The sequence below is a fragment of the Lolium rigidum genome, chromosome 1, assembly GCF_022539505.1.
Source record: "Lolium rigidum isolate FL_2022 chromosome 1, APGP_CSIRO_Lrig_0.1, whole genome shotgun sequence".
In the NCBI taxonomy this organism is placed as follows: Eukaryota; Viridiplantae; Streptophyta; class Magnoliopsida; order Poales; family Poaceae; genus Lolium; species Lolium rigidum.
The window spans coordinates 8,755,182-8,773,008 of NC_061508.1; positions in this window are offsets into that span (position 1 = coordinate 8,755,182).

Here is a 17,827-nt window from a genome sequence, read left to right on the forward strand (position 1 = left end):
ATCACATACACCAAGTTGCAGTGGCGGACGGATCCAGCTCGACATGTTAGGGTGGTTCGACCGTGCAATTTTTTATTTTGTTTTTATTTTTTTCAATGATATATAGGCTATGTAGAAATCGCTTGCCCTCTCGATGTAATTTTTTTTACATGAGGGCTATGATGTGTTAAGTGTCTTAACATTTGTTGCTACATGACTCAACTGAGTGACTTTCACATCAGGGCATGCGTCTTTAGTAGCTAGTTAGCATGCACAATATGTATTGCTTGAACTAGTTTTTATGGTAGGAATGGTTTGAAACTTGGAGTACTATTGCTTAAACTAGTTTTTATATGAGTAGAGTGCCCGTGCTTACGCGTTCATAAGGATGCGTGTATGTACATGTTTCTAAACGTCTGTGTGTATAATCGTGTTTTGCAAAAAAAAAGTTTCAAGCAACCACGCGGAAGGCCAGATCTACCAACGGGCCAAATAGTATGGGACAGTTAAGGCTAATGGTGCATGGCCTCTTAATAAGCGGCAGGCCGACGATAAGCTGGGCTCCTGCCATGAGCCTGTGACAAAAAAAACCATAGGCTCATAGGGTAAAAGAGTTGGAGCTAAACAAGGGTTAGCCCATGTAGCCGACTAATTTTTGGTCAGCCCATATAGACATCTGGTCTGAATACATACCCCGCTGTTGTGCCTGAACCCAGTGTCATGTGACTGCATCTCCGCCCTCAAAAAAAAAAAAAGTGACTGCATCTCTGCCCTCAAAAAAAAAAAGTGACTGCATCTCTGAACATTTGCATCTTCCTCAAACAGTTTAGGCTTTTCTCTTTTGTTTGCCAGGAAGTCTAGGATTTTCTCAGCTATACAAAAACAAAAAGCTCAAGGATTCTAGCAGCAGGCCCATCCACATTTCATCTCTGAACATTTGCATCTTCCTCTAGAGTCTAGGCTTTCTCAGCTAAAGAAAAACAGAAGAGCTCAAGGATTCTCTAGCAGCAGGCTCAGCCACATTGCTTAGATTCTGTTTTGCGCTGTGGTGTATTGGGATAGTCCCATAGCCTAGCTAGCTCCTCCTAGGCTCGCATTCTTTTTCGGGGATAGTTTACTACCTTCTGTTCAACCAGGCACACATAGTTTTGCCTTGTGTTCTGAAATGCCCGGCACGTCCAACGTGCGTGCGCCGTTGCGTTGGACACCAACGCTGCACATCAGCAGCAAATGAATGAAGTCGCCGTAGCGACAGCAGTGCTTTGGACGGATAGGTAGAAGAAGGTTGGATGCATGATGGTGCGACGCATCCGGCCGGGAAAAGGACCGATATAAGATGATCCGCTGGCCACTAGCCGCTGCGCCCCCGCCGCCCCGACATGCCACGCCCCGCGCAACGTGCGCCCGATCGTGCTCACTGACACCAGCACAAGACTTCGTTTAATTGCTGACCAGTAGCCGAGATCGAACGACTCCGTCGCTGTCGCCATCGTCGTCGCCGCCGTCGGCGTCGGCGTCCTGTGACTGTGAGTGAGGGCCACCGCGCGCGATACATCGACCGGGCGGGAGGTTGACGAGATCAGATCAGGTACTGAGCTTCCTTATGTACGCACGCTGCTTGTTCGTGACGTGTTACGCGTGCAGGGAGAGTACTCACTATCAAGTTTCCCTCTCGAACTTCCTCTTCCTGATCACTGTACATGTTCTTTCCTTTTTTTTTTTTTTTGAAACTTTGGTGTGTATATTACTTAAGCATTGTCTTGGTTACATCCAGAATTACAATCTCTTTGAGCTGATTCAACCGCGCAGGGAGCAATTGCACTCACTAGCACATCCCCACTCCACACACAACGACCAAAACAAGCAAGATCGTGCGCTACAAAGTTTCCAGTTCTATTTACTTTTTCTACTTTATACTCCGGCAGGAGGAGTAGCAGGCCTCTGGTTTCTGAGAGGATAAACGACATGGGAGACTTGCTTGTGCCCTCCATCTTCAGCTCGTTTACTACTGTTGCACAATCACTTTCTAAAATCACAGGGATAGCTGCAACAGGTAACACAGCTTTCGTTCCTTCTAAAGCTGCAATTGCTTCTGCTATTTCAGCTGATTGACAATACGGTATTATTCCCCACGCTGAAAGCACCACTTTTCCCTCATGGTCACGGAGAACAGCACCCCACGATCCATTGTTTGATTCATGGGAGAAGCCAGCATCAACATTGAGTTTATACCAGCCTTCTGCTGGTTTCGTCCAGGTTGTGTGTGACTCTTTTGCTTGATGTGGCATGCTATCAATAATTTGGTTTACTACTTTCTTCCCTTTGATGTCCAGATCCAGCTCTGATTTTTTAACCTGCATAAAAGAGGTCAAATAGGATTGAATAAATGAGGCTGACTGTTCAACACTGCATTTTCCGTCGCCAAAGATCGAGTTATTTCTTAGCTCTTCTTATTCATGAGAGTGCCTGAAGACCGAAGTCATGCATGGGCCGAGAGAGTTCTTTTTTTTTTTTTGCATATAACGACATTTCTAGGGGGGCGATACAAACGGACCAAGGCCGTTCGTGGAAAGCGAACGGCCAAGCGTCGCGACTCAAACGGGTCATGAGATGCAAACGCGTACAGGGAGCCTCATTTGCAGCCTAAATGGGTTGAAAATGTGGTCACGCTAATAGTGCCCGCGTCCGCGCCTCCTCTTGCCCTTCCCAGGTCAGTGACACACTCCCTCCCTCTCTCCCTCCATTTCCATACAGGACCCACCGGCGCGGCCGCCCAAGCCCTAGCGAGAGGTGGAAGACACGCCGCCGCCCGCTACCGCCTCCACCCTTGATGCTCCGACACTGCTCAAGCTAAAGAAAGACCTCACGACAAAGCAACGAGCTCTTCAGACCAACAAACACGTTAGCTGGAGAAACAAGGAAAAAGGCACGGGTGGCCTCCGCCGCCGCTAATGAGGCTGGAGTCGAACGCCCTTCAAGCCCGCGCCAACGCCGATGCCATCGCGGATTCTCCGTCCAAGCCGCTGCCCAGGTCATGCTCATGATACAACACGAGGTGTTCGCCTATGCTTTGGCCAATGCCGATGCCATCGTAGATTCTCCGTCCAAGCCGCTGCCTAGGTCATGCTCATTCAGTGTCATCCGCAAACGCATGACCACCCATTCGACGTCCGGAGAAAGATAAACAAATGCTAAAGTTTCTTGAGTTACAAAAAAACCCATTGAAGTACAAGAAAGGAAGCTTGAAGTTGAATAGACCAATGCCTGATATGATCAAGAGCAATGAAAGTAGAGCCCAAATTGCTTGCCGAAGAGAAGCTGGTCATGATGGCCGGCTTAAACATCATGTACCCGGTTTAAAGGGCTTGGTTTGAGAAAAAGAAAATGATGATGGAAGAACTACACGATGTGTGATCTCACAAATGATCTTATATTCTATGTCGCGTGAGCTCAGTGTTATTTGAAACTTTGGTTTGGTAGTGTATGAAGTCTGATTAGCTCACTAGGAGTAATTTATTAGCTATTAAGTGCAATTTATTTTCTACTATTTTCATTCATATATGCAAATTGAGGGAAATGGAGAAATGAATGAAAATGGGGTGGCCCCTTCCCCTTGGGTGCACCCCAGCCCGCTCCAACAACAAGGGAGGACGCATACCTTCTGGCCTATCCGTGGGGTGTTCTAAATGGATCAAAACGAACTCTTTTGGTGTCTGAAATAGAGCAGCCCCTGGCATGCCCTAATCCAAAAATGTCTTGGAACTAGTATCTAGGAGGTGACCATAGAAATAAGGGTGTGCATGCGCGCGTTTATAAAGGTGAAAATATGTACCTTTTTGTGTGTTCTGTAAAAAAATGTTGAGAACCAACCTGTGGTTGGGTGGTTAAGAGGGAAATTACACCCCCAGTCCATCAGAGTTCAAATTCTAGATTTCACACTTTGTGTGTGTCATTAAAAGGCGAAATAGACAGGTAAATGTATCTATGTATGTATGAGCGTCTTCGTCTGTACTAAGTTTTGCAACAAAAAAAAAACTTTGCCTTACATATGCATGCATGCATGTTGCCCTTACATCGACGCGATGAGCTCCCGGGTCCTGCATGACCTCGCACCCCTTTCTTCCCAGATCCGACCGTGTGCGTGTGCGCAATTATTTCTGACAAAAGCATCGATCTTTCTGGTTGGATCGATCCCCATGGGACCAACCATGAGCCTCCTACCTGAACGATCCATCTGCAGCGGCAGAGTTTTATTTACAGGAGCACATGTCTGCTGCTGGTCTTCAGCCTGATTGCCTGAACGAAAATTATCCAAGACTATATTCAGTATCGATAGATCCAGCTAGAAAATGCCAGATCGGCTCAATCTTTGCCTCCACGATCTACCCTAGTCCCTAGATGACAACGCTAGCCATGACTTCAAGCATCGAGCAACGGACCAGGGAGAATCCAAGCAGAAGAGGAATAATCTGCGCTGCCGCTGGATATATATTATACTCCAGGAAGCGATCTGACTAGCGGAGCTCTGCATAGTACAAGAACAGTTAAGTATTTAAGAAAGAACAGTTCGGCATACGAATCAGTTAAAGAACAGCTGGTCTCCAAATATCATGTAGGCCACTCAGTTCATCAGGCTGACCCTCAAGTTGGCAGCGAACACTGGCTCGCTGATGCAACTACCTCATGGAGTAGCTCATTTACTGTAATGGAATTGAGAAATAATGAGTCACTCCAGCAGAGATTATTGCATTAGAAGAACATGAATGGTCCATGACAAGCAGGCAAGTACGGACCGATCGAATATCATTCGGTTTGGAGCACCCTCTTGCCTTTCTGCTCAGGGCTCCCAACTACCAGCACAGCAGGCACCAGCTATTTTGTTTGTCATGGGTACTGATCAAAACCTTGAGCTACGTACATGGGGCCACCCAAAGGCCTTGTTATATCTCATAACAGGAGTTGCTGTGACAGTGCAGGGATGGTGTTGCAACCACTAGTCTAATCGCTTCAATTATTTTGTATAGTACGTATAGCTGGTAGCAGCAACAGCATTGTATATGAACTATTTTTCTTTGTTTTTTCATAAGTACTTGGCCACTCCTGTTCATGGAGAGCATTACTAGCTTCTAGTTAAGTGTATTAAATAATTTATACAGCTTGATGAATCAATGAGAGTGTGCTGTGGCTTCAAGAGAGTTCAATCTGGGGAGGTTTTTTTTTCATTTCGCAAAAAAAAAAAGATAGTTCAATCCGTATACCTCCCTGTGCATAGATAGAAATCATTCATGGGAACAATAATCCAATATGATCTTGACGTGCAGGCAGAATAGTAGAGGAAAGCATGACCATTAAGGGTCTCATTAAAAAGATAAATAGCTAGATTAAGACGAAAGGGATGTACTGTTGCTTTCTTCAACATAGTATCTTTTTCCTGAGAGGAAATTAAGCCAGCTGGACTGGAGATGTGGTCGTGTGATCGAGTTGTGCCAACTACCAACTGCAGGCTAGATCTCTGTACAATGTGACCACACCATATATACACAACAGCAATATGTAGGCTTGTCCGCTTGTGTAGCTCAAACTGGATTTGCAATCCAAGCAAAGGCCACTTACCTAAACCTACCCATCTTTTCTTGCACCAAAATTTTACCCAACTTGTTTCCGTGCATTATTAGGTGACTGATCATCATCACGTCTGTAGAGAATTGATCTTAGGTTTATTTCCTCGAATAGGCTTCCGTCTCGCTGTATAAACAAATCAACCACATTCATACAAGAGATTCAAGTGCAAGTATAGGAATAAAAAAGAGCTGGATGCACGACGTATAAAGACTCGCTGATAACCATCTTATTTCAAATAGTCCATAGGGTCTAGGTCATACGGACACCAACTAGAAGAGGCGCTTTCTCCAACCGACATGGTTTGCATGGGCTTGCAGCAACTCGCCAAGGTCTAGGGCCTGCCTCTCAAGCCCCAAAGCCTCGAAGACGAAACTCTATAAGAAGCGGGCAATGACATATGAGAAAAATATTTGGGTCCTCGATTTAGGGACCCACAAAGAGGGCACATGCCATCACCTGGCCCCGTGTCGCTTTGTCACGTCAATGCCCAAGTGGAGAAGATCCTAGAGCAACTGCCATACAAAAATCCTAATCTTCATGGTCACTAGTGATTTACATAACATGAGGTCCATGTCAAGGCTGAGCCTCTATATAGGTCCCAATGCGCGGATTTGATAGTGAAGACCCCGGAGGGGGAAATGCACCATGAATCCATGATACACTATCCGAGTCCACGATATGTTTTCCTCGGACCAAATTTTCGTCAACTCGGTACAGAGTCACCGATCTAGACAAAAGGAGGCCGGGGGTGGGGGCCGGTGGGGGTGGGGGGGCGGTCTTCCCCATCTCCTACGGAGAAGTTGGTAGCTAGACAAATCTCATGCTTGATGGTCTGGAGGGATCTCCAAAGTCGAGATCCGTTGAGATGTATGACATGAGATATATGTGAGGGCAGTTGTGCAAATATTTGCCTCGGATGCATCCAAAGGCCTCCTCATCCCTAAGGACCCGCCACACCCATCTCACCATGAGATCCACATTCATATAGTTTTCGGAAGGGGACATGCACGAATGGAACCTGGGTGCGGGCGCACCCAGTTTTCCAAAAAATGAAAAAAAACGCTATTTCAAAGTTTCAAAAAAATATGTAGAATTTTTTTGCATGTACATATTATGATGATACATATTTGTGTGCGTTTTCACGAAAAAATACCATTGTATGTGGTCTACACAAAAATGACATAATGTCCAAATGACAATAGTGAATAGGAATCTGTACTATTCACAGGATCCGAAATTTGTATTTTGTCATTTTTGTGTAGGCCACATACAATGGTATTTTTTCGTGAAAACACACACGGGTAAGTATCAACATAATGTGAACATGCAAAAATTTACTTCACATTTTTTTGAAACTTTTAAATAGCATTTTTTTAAAATTTTCATAACTGGGTGCGCGCGTACCCAGGTTCCGTTTGGTATTTTCGGAAGGCAAAGTCCCTAAAAAACAGCTAGAAGGCAAAGCATCTTCGATTTATCTCTATTGCTCGCAGAAAAGAATTTAGTAGCCATTTGTTTGAACGGAATAGGGAGTAGTAAGATATCTAATATCTCCTTGCTTGTGAACTCCCGCAAGAAACATTTAGATCGATGGAGGCATGGCACCAGCTATAGGTAGCAAGAATATTCTTTGAGATGTGTACTATGTATGCACTATATATATATATATATATATATATATATATATATATATATATATATATATATATATATATATATATATATATATATTCGCTATTCTCGAACCGGTTCGAGAATAACTATTCTCAAACCCTTTCTGAACTTCCGGGTGTTTCCTAGTGAACTTCTCGACGGAATACCAGAATTCCATGTTCGTGCGGACAGTATTTTCATGATGATTTTCAAACCACTTATCGGATTGATGCGTATAATATACCGTTGGATTCGTACGGAAATTTCGCAACTTTTTCGTGTTCATTGTTTTCCCAAATTCTATATTGATTAAAACTAATTTGAAATATACAAAACAACGTTTTCGCGGGTTTCTCTATTTATGTACAATTTTGGGATTACAGTTTTCAAACCGTTTATCGGAATGATGCGTATGATATACCGTTGGAAAGGTGCTGACTAGGCGCACCTTTTTCATGAAGAACACTTTTCTAAATTTTTATAGTTTAAGAGCAGATTTGAAAATACGTGAATACGTTTTTCGAACTTCTCGGTTTTTCGATCTGTTTTTGGGGCTTATTTCCGAACCACTTATCGAAATGTTCCAAATGATATTGCGTTGAAAAGATATTGATTAGGCGAATCTTTTTCATGTTGAATGTTTTTCCAAATTCTAAATGGTTTTAGTTTAATTTCGTAAATACATAAAAGTGAAAATAACGTCGACACAAGAACATTTCGAAATTGGCTCATCTAGATTGATTAGGTGTGGCATTGCGATATGTTGGAGTATTAGTAGAGTTATATTAGTGCTAATTGTACGTTGAGTTGGTCGATTTGCGCAATCGGTGGTTGTACGGACGATTTCTATGCGTATGATTTCCGTCCAGAAAAATAGAGTGCATGAGGTGCTCGAATACAGAAGTGAACTTCCTTATATCTGCTAGTGAACTTCCGATCGCGGTATAAAAGTTTCATGCATGTAATAAAATTATAGCGAACTTCTGTGGATGTGAACTTCTTCTCCCCTGAATCTGAACTTCCCGACGGAATTCAATACTGTACAGGGCGAACTTTCGAAACTTTAGTCTAGTTTGAAGTGAATTTCAGAAAAGCAAACTTCTGTCGCATCTGAACTTCTCTGCAGATCTGAACTTCCCCGTATGTGCATCTGAACTTCTAGACGGACATCAACGTTGTAAGGAGTGAACTTCCGTTTCAAATATGAACTTCTATACATGGAGTAATTTTCCGTACGGAGGTAAGTGAACTTCCCGATGGTGGCAAGTGAACTTCTAAAAATATCTGCGAACTTCCACTTGTTAGAATTGAACTCCTGAGTTGTGTTTGTCTTTTGTTCGAAGTGAACTTCCAAAAATAATGTGAACTTCTATTGCCTTCGAAGTGAACTTCCAATTTTTCATGTTTAGTTATGCAGTAGCCTTCTGAACTTCTGAATTTGGCGAAAGTGAACTTCACCAATCTGCAAAAGTGAACTTCTAAATTTGGGGCGGATGTGAACTTCCCATTTTTTGAAATCTAGTAAAAAAATTGAACTGTTGAATTTTGCGAGTGTGAACTTCCAAGTCTTTGCAGATGTGAACATCCTGATTTTTTGAAATCTGTAGAATTTTATAAATTTACAATTTTCGTGTATGTGAACATCCAAGTTCTGCATATGTGAACTACCGAGTCTTATAGATGTGAACTTCCTGATTGTTTGTACTCTAGAGATTTTTTGTACTCTTGATCTGGTCGGGGCGCCGCCGGAGGAGCTGGGCGCAGGGGCGGGAGGTGGACTCCCTGGTGCGGTGTGGTGGACTTCCGTGGCATGTTGCATCTCTGGTGCCCAGGTGAGGGCCTCATCTGGAAACAAGGCGGCGGGGTTGTTGCCGAGGAGGGACGCGACGCAGAGATTCGGGGATGCGGCAGGGGAGAGAGGCGGCCGGAGATACGGGGCAGCAGCCAGGGATGGAGGCGGTGCGGGGATGCAGGGCTGCCACCGGCACGGAGGAGGCACGGGGATGCGGGGCTGCCGCCGGGATGGAAGTGACACGAGGTTGTGGGGCGCGGCGCACGGGCGGGAGGTGGGAGGTGGTAGGCGGCGCACGGGCGGGAGGCGGCGGCAGGCAAGGCACGCGGGCGGGAGGAGAGAGGCAGCGCGTGTGCGGGAGGTGGGAGGCGGCTCGCGTACGGGAGGTGGGTGGTCTGGGCTTCGATCGGGTTAGGTTCGGGGGGGTTCGAGAATAACTATTCTAGAACCACTCTTAAGGGGGGTATATATATATATATATATTCTCGAACCGGTTCGAGAATAACTATTCTCGAACCCTTTCTGAACTTCCGGGTGTTTCCTAGTGAACTTCTCGACGGAATACCAGAATTGCATGTTCGTGCGGACAGTATTTTCTTGATAATTTTCAAACCGCTTATCGGATTGATGCGTATAATATACCGTTGGATTCGCACGGAAATTTCGCAACTTTTTCATGTTCATTGTTTTCCCAAATTCTATATTGATTAAAACTAATTTGAAATATACAAAACAACGTTTCGCGGATTTCTCTTTTTTTGTACAGTTTTGGGGTTTCAGTTTTCAAACCGTTTATCGGAATAATGCGTATGATATGCCGTTGGAAAGGTGCTGACTAGGCGCACCTTTTTCATGAAGAACACTTTTCTAAATTCTTTATAGTTTAGGAGCAGATTTGAAAATACGTGAATACGTTTTTCAAACTTCTCGGTTTTTCGATTTGTTTTTGGGGCTTATTTCCGAACCATTTATCGGAATGTTACAAATGATATTGCGTTGAAAAGATATTGATTAGGCGAATCTTTTTCATGTTGAATGTTTTTCCAAATTCTAAATGGTTTTAGTTTAATTTCAGAAATACATAAAAGTGAAGATAACGCCGACACAAGAACATTTGGAAATTGGCTCATCTAGATTGATTAGGTGTGGCATTGCGATATGTTGGAGTATTAGTAGAGTTATATTAGTGATAATTGTACGTTGAGTTGGTCGATTTGCGCAATCGATGGTTGTATGGACGATTTCTATGCGTATGATTTCCGTCCAGAAAAACAGAGTGTATGAGGTGCTCGAATATAGAAGTGAACTTCCTTATATCTGTTAGTGAACTTCCGATCGCGGTATAAAAGTTTCAGGCATGTAATAAAATTATAGCGAACTTCTGTGGATGTGAACTTCTTCTCCCCTGAATCTGAACTTCCCGGCGGAATTCAATATTGTACAGGGCGAACTTCCGAAACTTTAGTCTAGTTTGAAGTGAACTTCAGAAAATATAGCGAACTACCATCGCATCTGCACTTTCTCTGGATGCAGATCTGAACTTCCCCTTATCTGCATCTGAACTTCCAGACGGACCTCAACATTGTAAGGAGTGAACTTCCATTTCAAATATGAACTTCTATACGGGGAGTGAAATTTCATACGGAGGTAAGTGAACTTCCCGATGGTGGCAAGTGAACTTCTGAAAATATTTTGCGAACTTGCACATGTTCGAATTGAACTTCCGAGTTGTGTTTGTCTTTTGTTCAAAGTGAACTTCCAAAAATAATGTGAACTTCTATTGCGTTCGAAGTGAACTTCGATTTTTCATGTTTAGTGATGCAGCAGCCTTCTGAACTTCTGAATTCGGCGAAAGTGAACTTCACCAATCTTTGCGAAAGTGAACATCTAAATTCTGGCGGATGTGAACTTCCCATTTTTTAAACTCTAGATAAAATTTCTGAACTTCTGAATTTTTTGCGAGTGTGAACTTCCAAGTTTTGCAGATGTGGATTTCCTGATTTTTTGAAATCTGGAGAATTTTCTAAACTTACAAATTTCGTGTATGTGAACATCCAAATTATGCAGATGTGAACTACTGAGTCTTGTAGATGTGAACTTCCTGATTTTTTGTACTCTAGAGATTTTTTTAATTTTCACATCTGCAGAACTCGATCTGGTTGGGGCGCTGCAGGAGGCGGGAGGTGGGGCGGCGGAAGCCCTGCGCGCTGCAGGTGGTGGGGGCGGCGATCGTCGGGGCGCGCTGTAGGTGGTGGGGGCGGCGGTCGCCGGGGCGCGCGGCAGGTCGTGGGGGCGGTGGTCGCCGGGACGTGCGGCAGGTCGTGGGGGCGGCGGTCGCCGGGGCGCGGCCGCGGGTGGTGGGGGCTGCGGTCGCCGGGCGCGCGGTGGTTGCGGGGCGCGCGGCGAGGTGGTGGGGGCGGCGGCGCGCGGGCGGGAGGTGGGGAGGGCGACGCGCGCGGGCGGGAGGTGGGAGGCGCGCGGGGCGGGGAGGTGGGAGGCGCGCGAGGAGGGAGGTGGGCTGCGCGCGGGGGTGGGAGGTTCGCTTCCCGGTTGGTTCGAGGGGGTTCGAGAATAACTATTCTAGAACCACTCTTAAGGGGGGTTCGAGAATAGTTGAGCTCTATATATATATATATATATATATATATATATATATATATATATATATATATATATATATATATATATATATATATATCTCCGATGTAACATCGACGGTGACACGATTGACAAAACATGCCGTCTGCCTGTGCGCTGACAAGGTCGATGGATCTGCAAAAATCTCCAGAGAATGATCATATGCTGCTGACCGTCATAACGATTATGCTACGACTACTTATAGCCGTATTGCTAATTATCAGAATTAATTAGGGCATCTCCAACAGAACGACGGATTTCGGACGCCTAAATTATCCGCGGGCGTCCGTTTCCGTCGCCTGGCGAACGCGGAAATGGTCGTGCGTCCGTTTCCATCTGGGGGTGGCTCCAGCGGGCCGATCCATTTTTGGCGCGGGCCAGAATTTAAAAAAGAGGTTGTAGCATCAAATTTGCACGAAATTACAGCCTCAAATTGAGGTCTGAAATAAGTTCATCACACTTTGCACATGGTACGGCGCAAAGTGAAGTTCAAAAGGGGCACAACAAGGCCTGAATAGCAATAAAAAAAAGTCCGAAAGGAGGCCAAGGTCTTTGGGCGCATGGCGCCGGCGATCAGGTGTTTCGCGCGCGGATTTCGGCGCGCCTCTTCATGAACCAGGCCCTGGTGTCGTCGTCGACGCCGCTCAAGTCGGCTAGCATGATCCTTGTGTCTTCTGCACGGATCTTGGCCTTGGCGTCACGCAATTTGGCCTCGGCGTCTGCCTTTTTGGCCTCGACATCCATCCTTTGGACTTCAATGACCTCTTTCGTGAGGTTGAGGTAGATGGCAGCTGCGGCCTCTTTTTCTAGACGCCTTTCTCGTCCCTAGTAGCCAAGGCGGCATGATTCTCGGCTATCATCTTCTCTAGGCTCGCAGGTGAACGCAATGGCCTGTGCCTCCCGGGCTAGATCGGCCTTGGTAGCCTTATGGCCTAGGGGACGAGGTGGAAGGGCTTGACGGCCTTGATCGTCGTCTTCGCCGTCGAGGTTGACCGCTGTCCCATTCTTCACAGCTTCATCGTAGGCCGCAAAGCTTGTCTTCCACTTCTCCGCGTCCTTGAGCTTGTCCCAGCAATGGACCATATGGAAGCCCTTCTTATGCACTGCCTTGAACCTCTCCAAGTCCCGGGATACCTGCAATCACGCCAAAGCCGCCAATGATGTACATAGAATGATGTAAATAGAATAGAATGATGATGATTGTATCCTTTTTACCACTGAAATGACGCCAACGCAGCTTACGGGGTGCCTCTTAGTATGTTCAACGGGCGAGCAAAACTTGCTTGTCTCTTCTTTGATGTAGTTCTATCTTTTTTTGAGGGACTCTTCCGTGCGAGGGCTTGGGATGTGGTAGGGCGGGTGCATCTTGGTCTCGTTGTACTCTTGCATGACGAGCATGTAGCCCTCCGCTAAGCTCGGATGGAGGGCTACTTGCACGACGCCGGCTTTTATCTGCATCTGCCACGCCTGCAGGTTGGTGGCCGCAGCAGTCTTCTCCTTCAGGTTCCTGCGCCGGCCGCGACACTTCGCGGCCTCGACGCATTTCTACTCCTTGGAGAGCACCTTCTTTGCCGCCTTCGGCTTTGCCTCCCGGCCGCCGGTGGCGGCCCGCTTTGCTTCCGCCGGAGCTGCAGCCTCCATTGTGGCTATGGTCGTGGCTACGGGGGAGTGTGGGGCGGCGGCGGGTGCGAGGGTTTCTCGGCATCCATGGTGGTGGCTGCAGCGGCGAGGACGTCCATCGCTTCTGGACTTCTCGCGCCGATCTACTTTGATTTTTCGTGCTGGGAATGGCCACTGGCGAGAATAATATCGGCCTCCCTGCCACTGACGCGCGGGTCCTACGTCTTTTTTGATGGACACTCGGTGCGATCGCGGAGCGTCCGTGGAGACGCAAACCTAGTGCATATTTGGGCCAGGTTTGCGTCGCCGCGGATAGCCCGGTCACCTTTTACATCGCCCCGCTGGTGAAAGGCCCCGACGCATTTCCAATCACGGCGGACACAAACGGTCGTCCGATTGCGCGTGCCGTTGGAGATGCCCTTAAACTAGAGCTCATTCAACCATCTAACGTTAGATTTGCTTACGATTTACGAGCATATGAGTTGCACAAGATTTTGCAACTTATAAATGAGTTGCACTTTTTCTTCTTATACATGGATTGAATGTGAGTTGGCTGAGATTTCCGAAATCTCATTGAAAACCGGTTATTCCGGTAACCACCTATAAAATTTTATATGGATGAAATATATGAGTATTTATATGACTTAATCAAATATAAAGACTTTTGATAATTTTAGATAAATTTATAAATTCGTTTGGTAAATCTCGGGCAATATTATGACTGGCATTTTTTGCAACTGATAAAAAAACCTTGGTTAAGGCATCTTATATTTTTCCAGTTACACTTGCAGCTCTATTTTTTTCAGCTACACATTTCTTGTAACTCAGTTCTTTTTTTGCGAAAAATCCACCAATCTATTGATAACCATCCATAGTACTCCCTCCATTCTAAAAACAAGTTGCTCAACTTTTTTTAGATACATATATATATTTATAATAAAAATATGTCTATATCCGTATCTAGATAAAGTTGAGCATCTTTTTTGGAAATGTAGGGAGTAGTACAAAGAACCCAAAAAGTAATAAAAATTATAAAAAGGTCTTTAGACCACCTAGCGACGACTATACACTAGAGCACCGCCGTCCTTACCCCTCCATCAGCGGAGCCAAGCAAAGCTTGTCGTAGTAGAGCTTGTTGTAATAGACAAACGAAAAGTCGTTGTGCTAAAGCCTAAAAAACCAGCGCACAAGAGTAGCAGCCATCGCCAAAGATGAGGCCCAAGAGCCATACCTGAGACCACACTAAGGAACACAAAAGCCAACTAGATCCTGGAGATCCCTCGGACACACAACTCCACACGTCCTCCGCGAGTGCTAGATGCACCAATAGAGCGGGGAGGACCTTATTCCGACTTCAAGATGTAGCCGCCGCCTCGTCATCTCGAAGAAGACACTGAAAAACCAAACAAGAACGAGACCGCTCGCCCCGCCCGCTGGCGAGGGGCCGTGTCCGTCACACCTCTACGGCCCGAGGGCACGGAAGGTGGAGCGAACCGCCCGTGGGAGGGGCGAAACCCTAGATGGGTTTTGCCGACCACCTCTGTCCTTCCCACGTACATACCGGTTCGCTAATTCTCATTCGAATAAACCATAGCTGTTAGTTGTTCCCTACTAGTCTGTTTGTTGTTCCCTGTTTATGTCTCTTCATTAATTAAGTGGAGTTGTGCATGACATCTTAACATGTATAGAGGAAAAAATAGCGTCGTGTCCTTAAACCCTAGCGTCTCCTCCACCTCCGCCTCCATGGTAGATCGGTTCTCCCTCCTCCGGACGGCCTCGCCGATGTTAGGAGGGGTGAGGAACCCGATTTATGCGTGGAGTTTTTGATTAAATTAGTATTTTTATAGATTAGATTAGAGTTTGATAGCCGTCTTCTTCTTGGGTTCTGCCTCAATGAATATGATATCGTTTGCAATAATTGATCTTCAGCTTTTCGTTCGACGACTAGATCTTCTTCCCAACGTCAGTTGTGTTATTGGAAGATTACAATTCTCTAGGTATGAGCCTTCAGATCAGTTCGGTTATTTTCCCTAGCATATTGGTGTTGGTACCTTTGCCGATGTTGGTTGACTATTTTAATGGTCGCATGCGTGCACATAGCCTTAGCATTGTGGCTCAAGTTAAAATTTTGGGAGAACCTTCATTGGTATTGACATGTATATGGTTTGGTACTTTGGTGTTTATCATCGGCTGCTTTCAGGAAAGTAAAAGATTGTGTCATCGAAGAAGAAAGAGTTTGAAGACCTTCAAGATTTGCTCCTTTGTTGTAGGCTTTCTTTTGTAATAGTTGAAATCGGCTTCGTATATCTCTACCACGTACTATTTATTATAAACATATGGTATTGATTTTAAAAAAGTTGTTCCCTGTTTATACTGTAAGAGCATCTCCGACCGCGTTCCCCAAACACCGCCCCAAACTTTTTTAAACATTAAAATACTTTTCTTTTTGCATTTTTATTTCAATAGAGAGAAGAAACATTCCACAAACTAATACATAATTCGGAACATGGTTTACACAAACTAAGACATAGTTTGGAACATGGTTTCCACAAACTAATACATAGTTTGAACCATGGTTGACACAAATTTAAAACATTGCAAAATAACGAAACCTAACTAGTGTTGGCATCGCAGATTTCGTGTGTTCACTGTCAAGAAAGAACATTCCCAGACACACCCAGTCACCCAAACTGGAAAATCCAGCTGGTGATGGTACCCCTGTTGGTTCTTTCGAGGAAGAACAACCTGAAACCTCCGTGCCTATTTTCGCCGCGAAGAAACAACATTCAGTTGCCGTCCTCCTCTGCGCTGTCGCCGTGGTAGTGCCGGCGGCAGCGTGTCTCGCCGAACACCTTAACGCTCATGTCGGCCTCTCTAAGGTAGGAGAACGTAAGCACGAAGCCAGCTTCGAGGTGGTGGTAGCGCGCGAACTTCTCACAGCAGGTGTGGAGGTACATCTTGCCGTGCGCGTTGAAGATCACGTCCACAATCCACCGGCAGCAGCCGCAGGCAGCCTCCCGCAGATGCAGCGAGGCCGGCTCGTCGCCGGTGACGAAGTCGGCGAACTTGTCCGACAGCCTCTGGATGCCGAGTGGGTCGCCCTTGAGGACGACGACGAACTCGAACAACACTTGCCGCTCCTCCTCCTGCAGGTCCGACGATGAAGACGAATGTGTCGTAGGCGACGACGAGCGTGCAGCTCTGCCACGACCACGACCATGGTCGCGACCTTGGCCTCCGCCTCTACCAGACATGGCGTCGACTCTTGAGATGGTGGTGGCTAGGATTGGGGAGAGATGCGCTAGGGTTTGTGTGTGAGGGACGATGAGAGAACGATCCTTTTTATAGGCCGGAGGGAGGCGGGGGAGCGGTGGCGCTCATTAACGCCGGCACACAGAGCTAGGCGCAACAAGACGCTTCGTTGCGCCTCTGTGGGAATTGCACCGTCGCTACGCGCCAATAAGTTCCGTCGCGAGGTAGGCGACTGTTAGGTTAAACTTCAATGTGCCGCTGACGCGTCGGTCTCGCCACTCCTCGCCTCGCTTTTCGTTGTGTCCGGCGTGCCCGGAGCGTCCCCCGTGTAGCGGGGACGGGCTCGGGCCACCGTGGACCGCGCCGGACAAAAAGAACCTTTAGAACACGAAGTTGGGAACGGTTTTTATCCGCGCCTCAAGTCTCTTCGAGAAATGTTTTGGAAGACGCGGCTGGAGATGTTCTAAGATTGCAAAGGCTCTCAAAAGTTGCACCAATTTTTTCGAACCAATTCCCCTCCACCGGGCGTCATCAGGCTAATCCTGATCAAGGAACAGCAGTAACAGAGTGGCCGCCCACAGCTTTATGCAGGCTCACACATCTCTTTACCCCACCCCCAAACCCATAGTAGAGAGGAGAGGCAGGCTGATTCAAACGCCCCCCGTCGCCGGGCACACCTGCATAGTCGTACCCTTCCGGCAACTCTACACGCCGCAAGACTACGCAGGCACTAGTCGCATGTGCCCTAACCCTCTCACCGCCAGGTGGGACCACAAACCCGCCGCGGTCCCACCGTGCGTGGGCCCCACCAGCACGACGCGACACACAATGGCACAAGTCCATTCGGAGCTTCGGCCTTTCCCTCACCTTGCTCCGCCCACCAACCCAGCTGCCACAGCCCACCCGCGACACCACCGCCACTCCTCCTCGCCGGCCGGCGGGCCCCGCCCCTCCTCCCCCTCCGCATTTATCCCCCGGCCACCGTCCCCGTGCTCTCTCTCCCTCCTCCCCCCGGCTCACCCGCCTCCCGTGATCCCTCGCTGCCGCCGCGCCCGCCCATCTACCTAAGATGGCCAGCGGCGCGAGGAATGGCGGGGCCAGGGCCGGCGCCAAGATGGACAGGCAGCAGGGCTCCGCCGCCACGCCCAAGGCCGCCGTCGGCAAGCCGCGCCTCTCCGCCTCCGCCTCTGCCGGCGGCGCCGCCTACCGCCGCACCAGCTCCGGCCCGCTCCCCGCCGCGGGCGGCGGCGGCGGTGGCGGACGCGCGTCGTC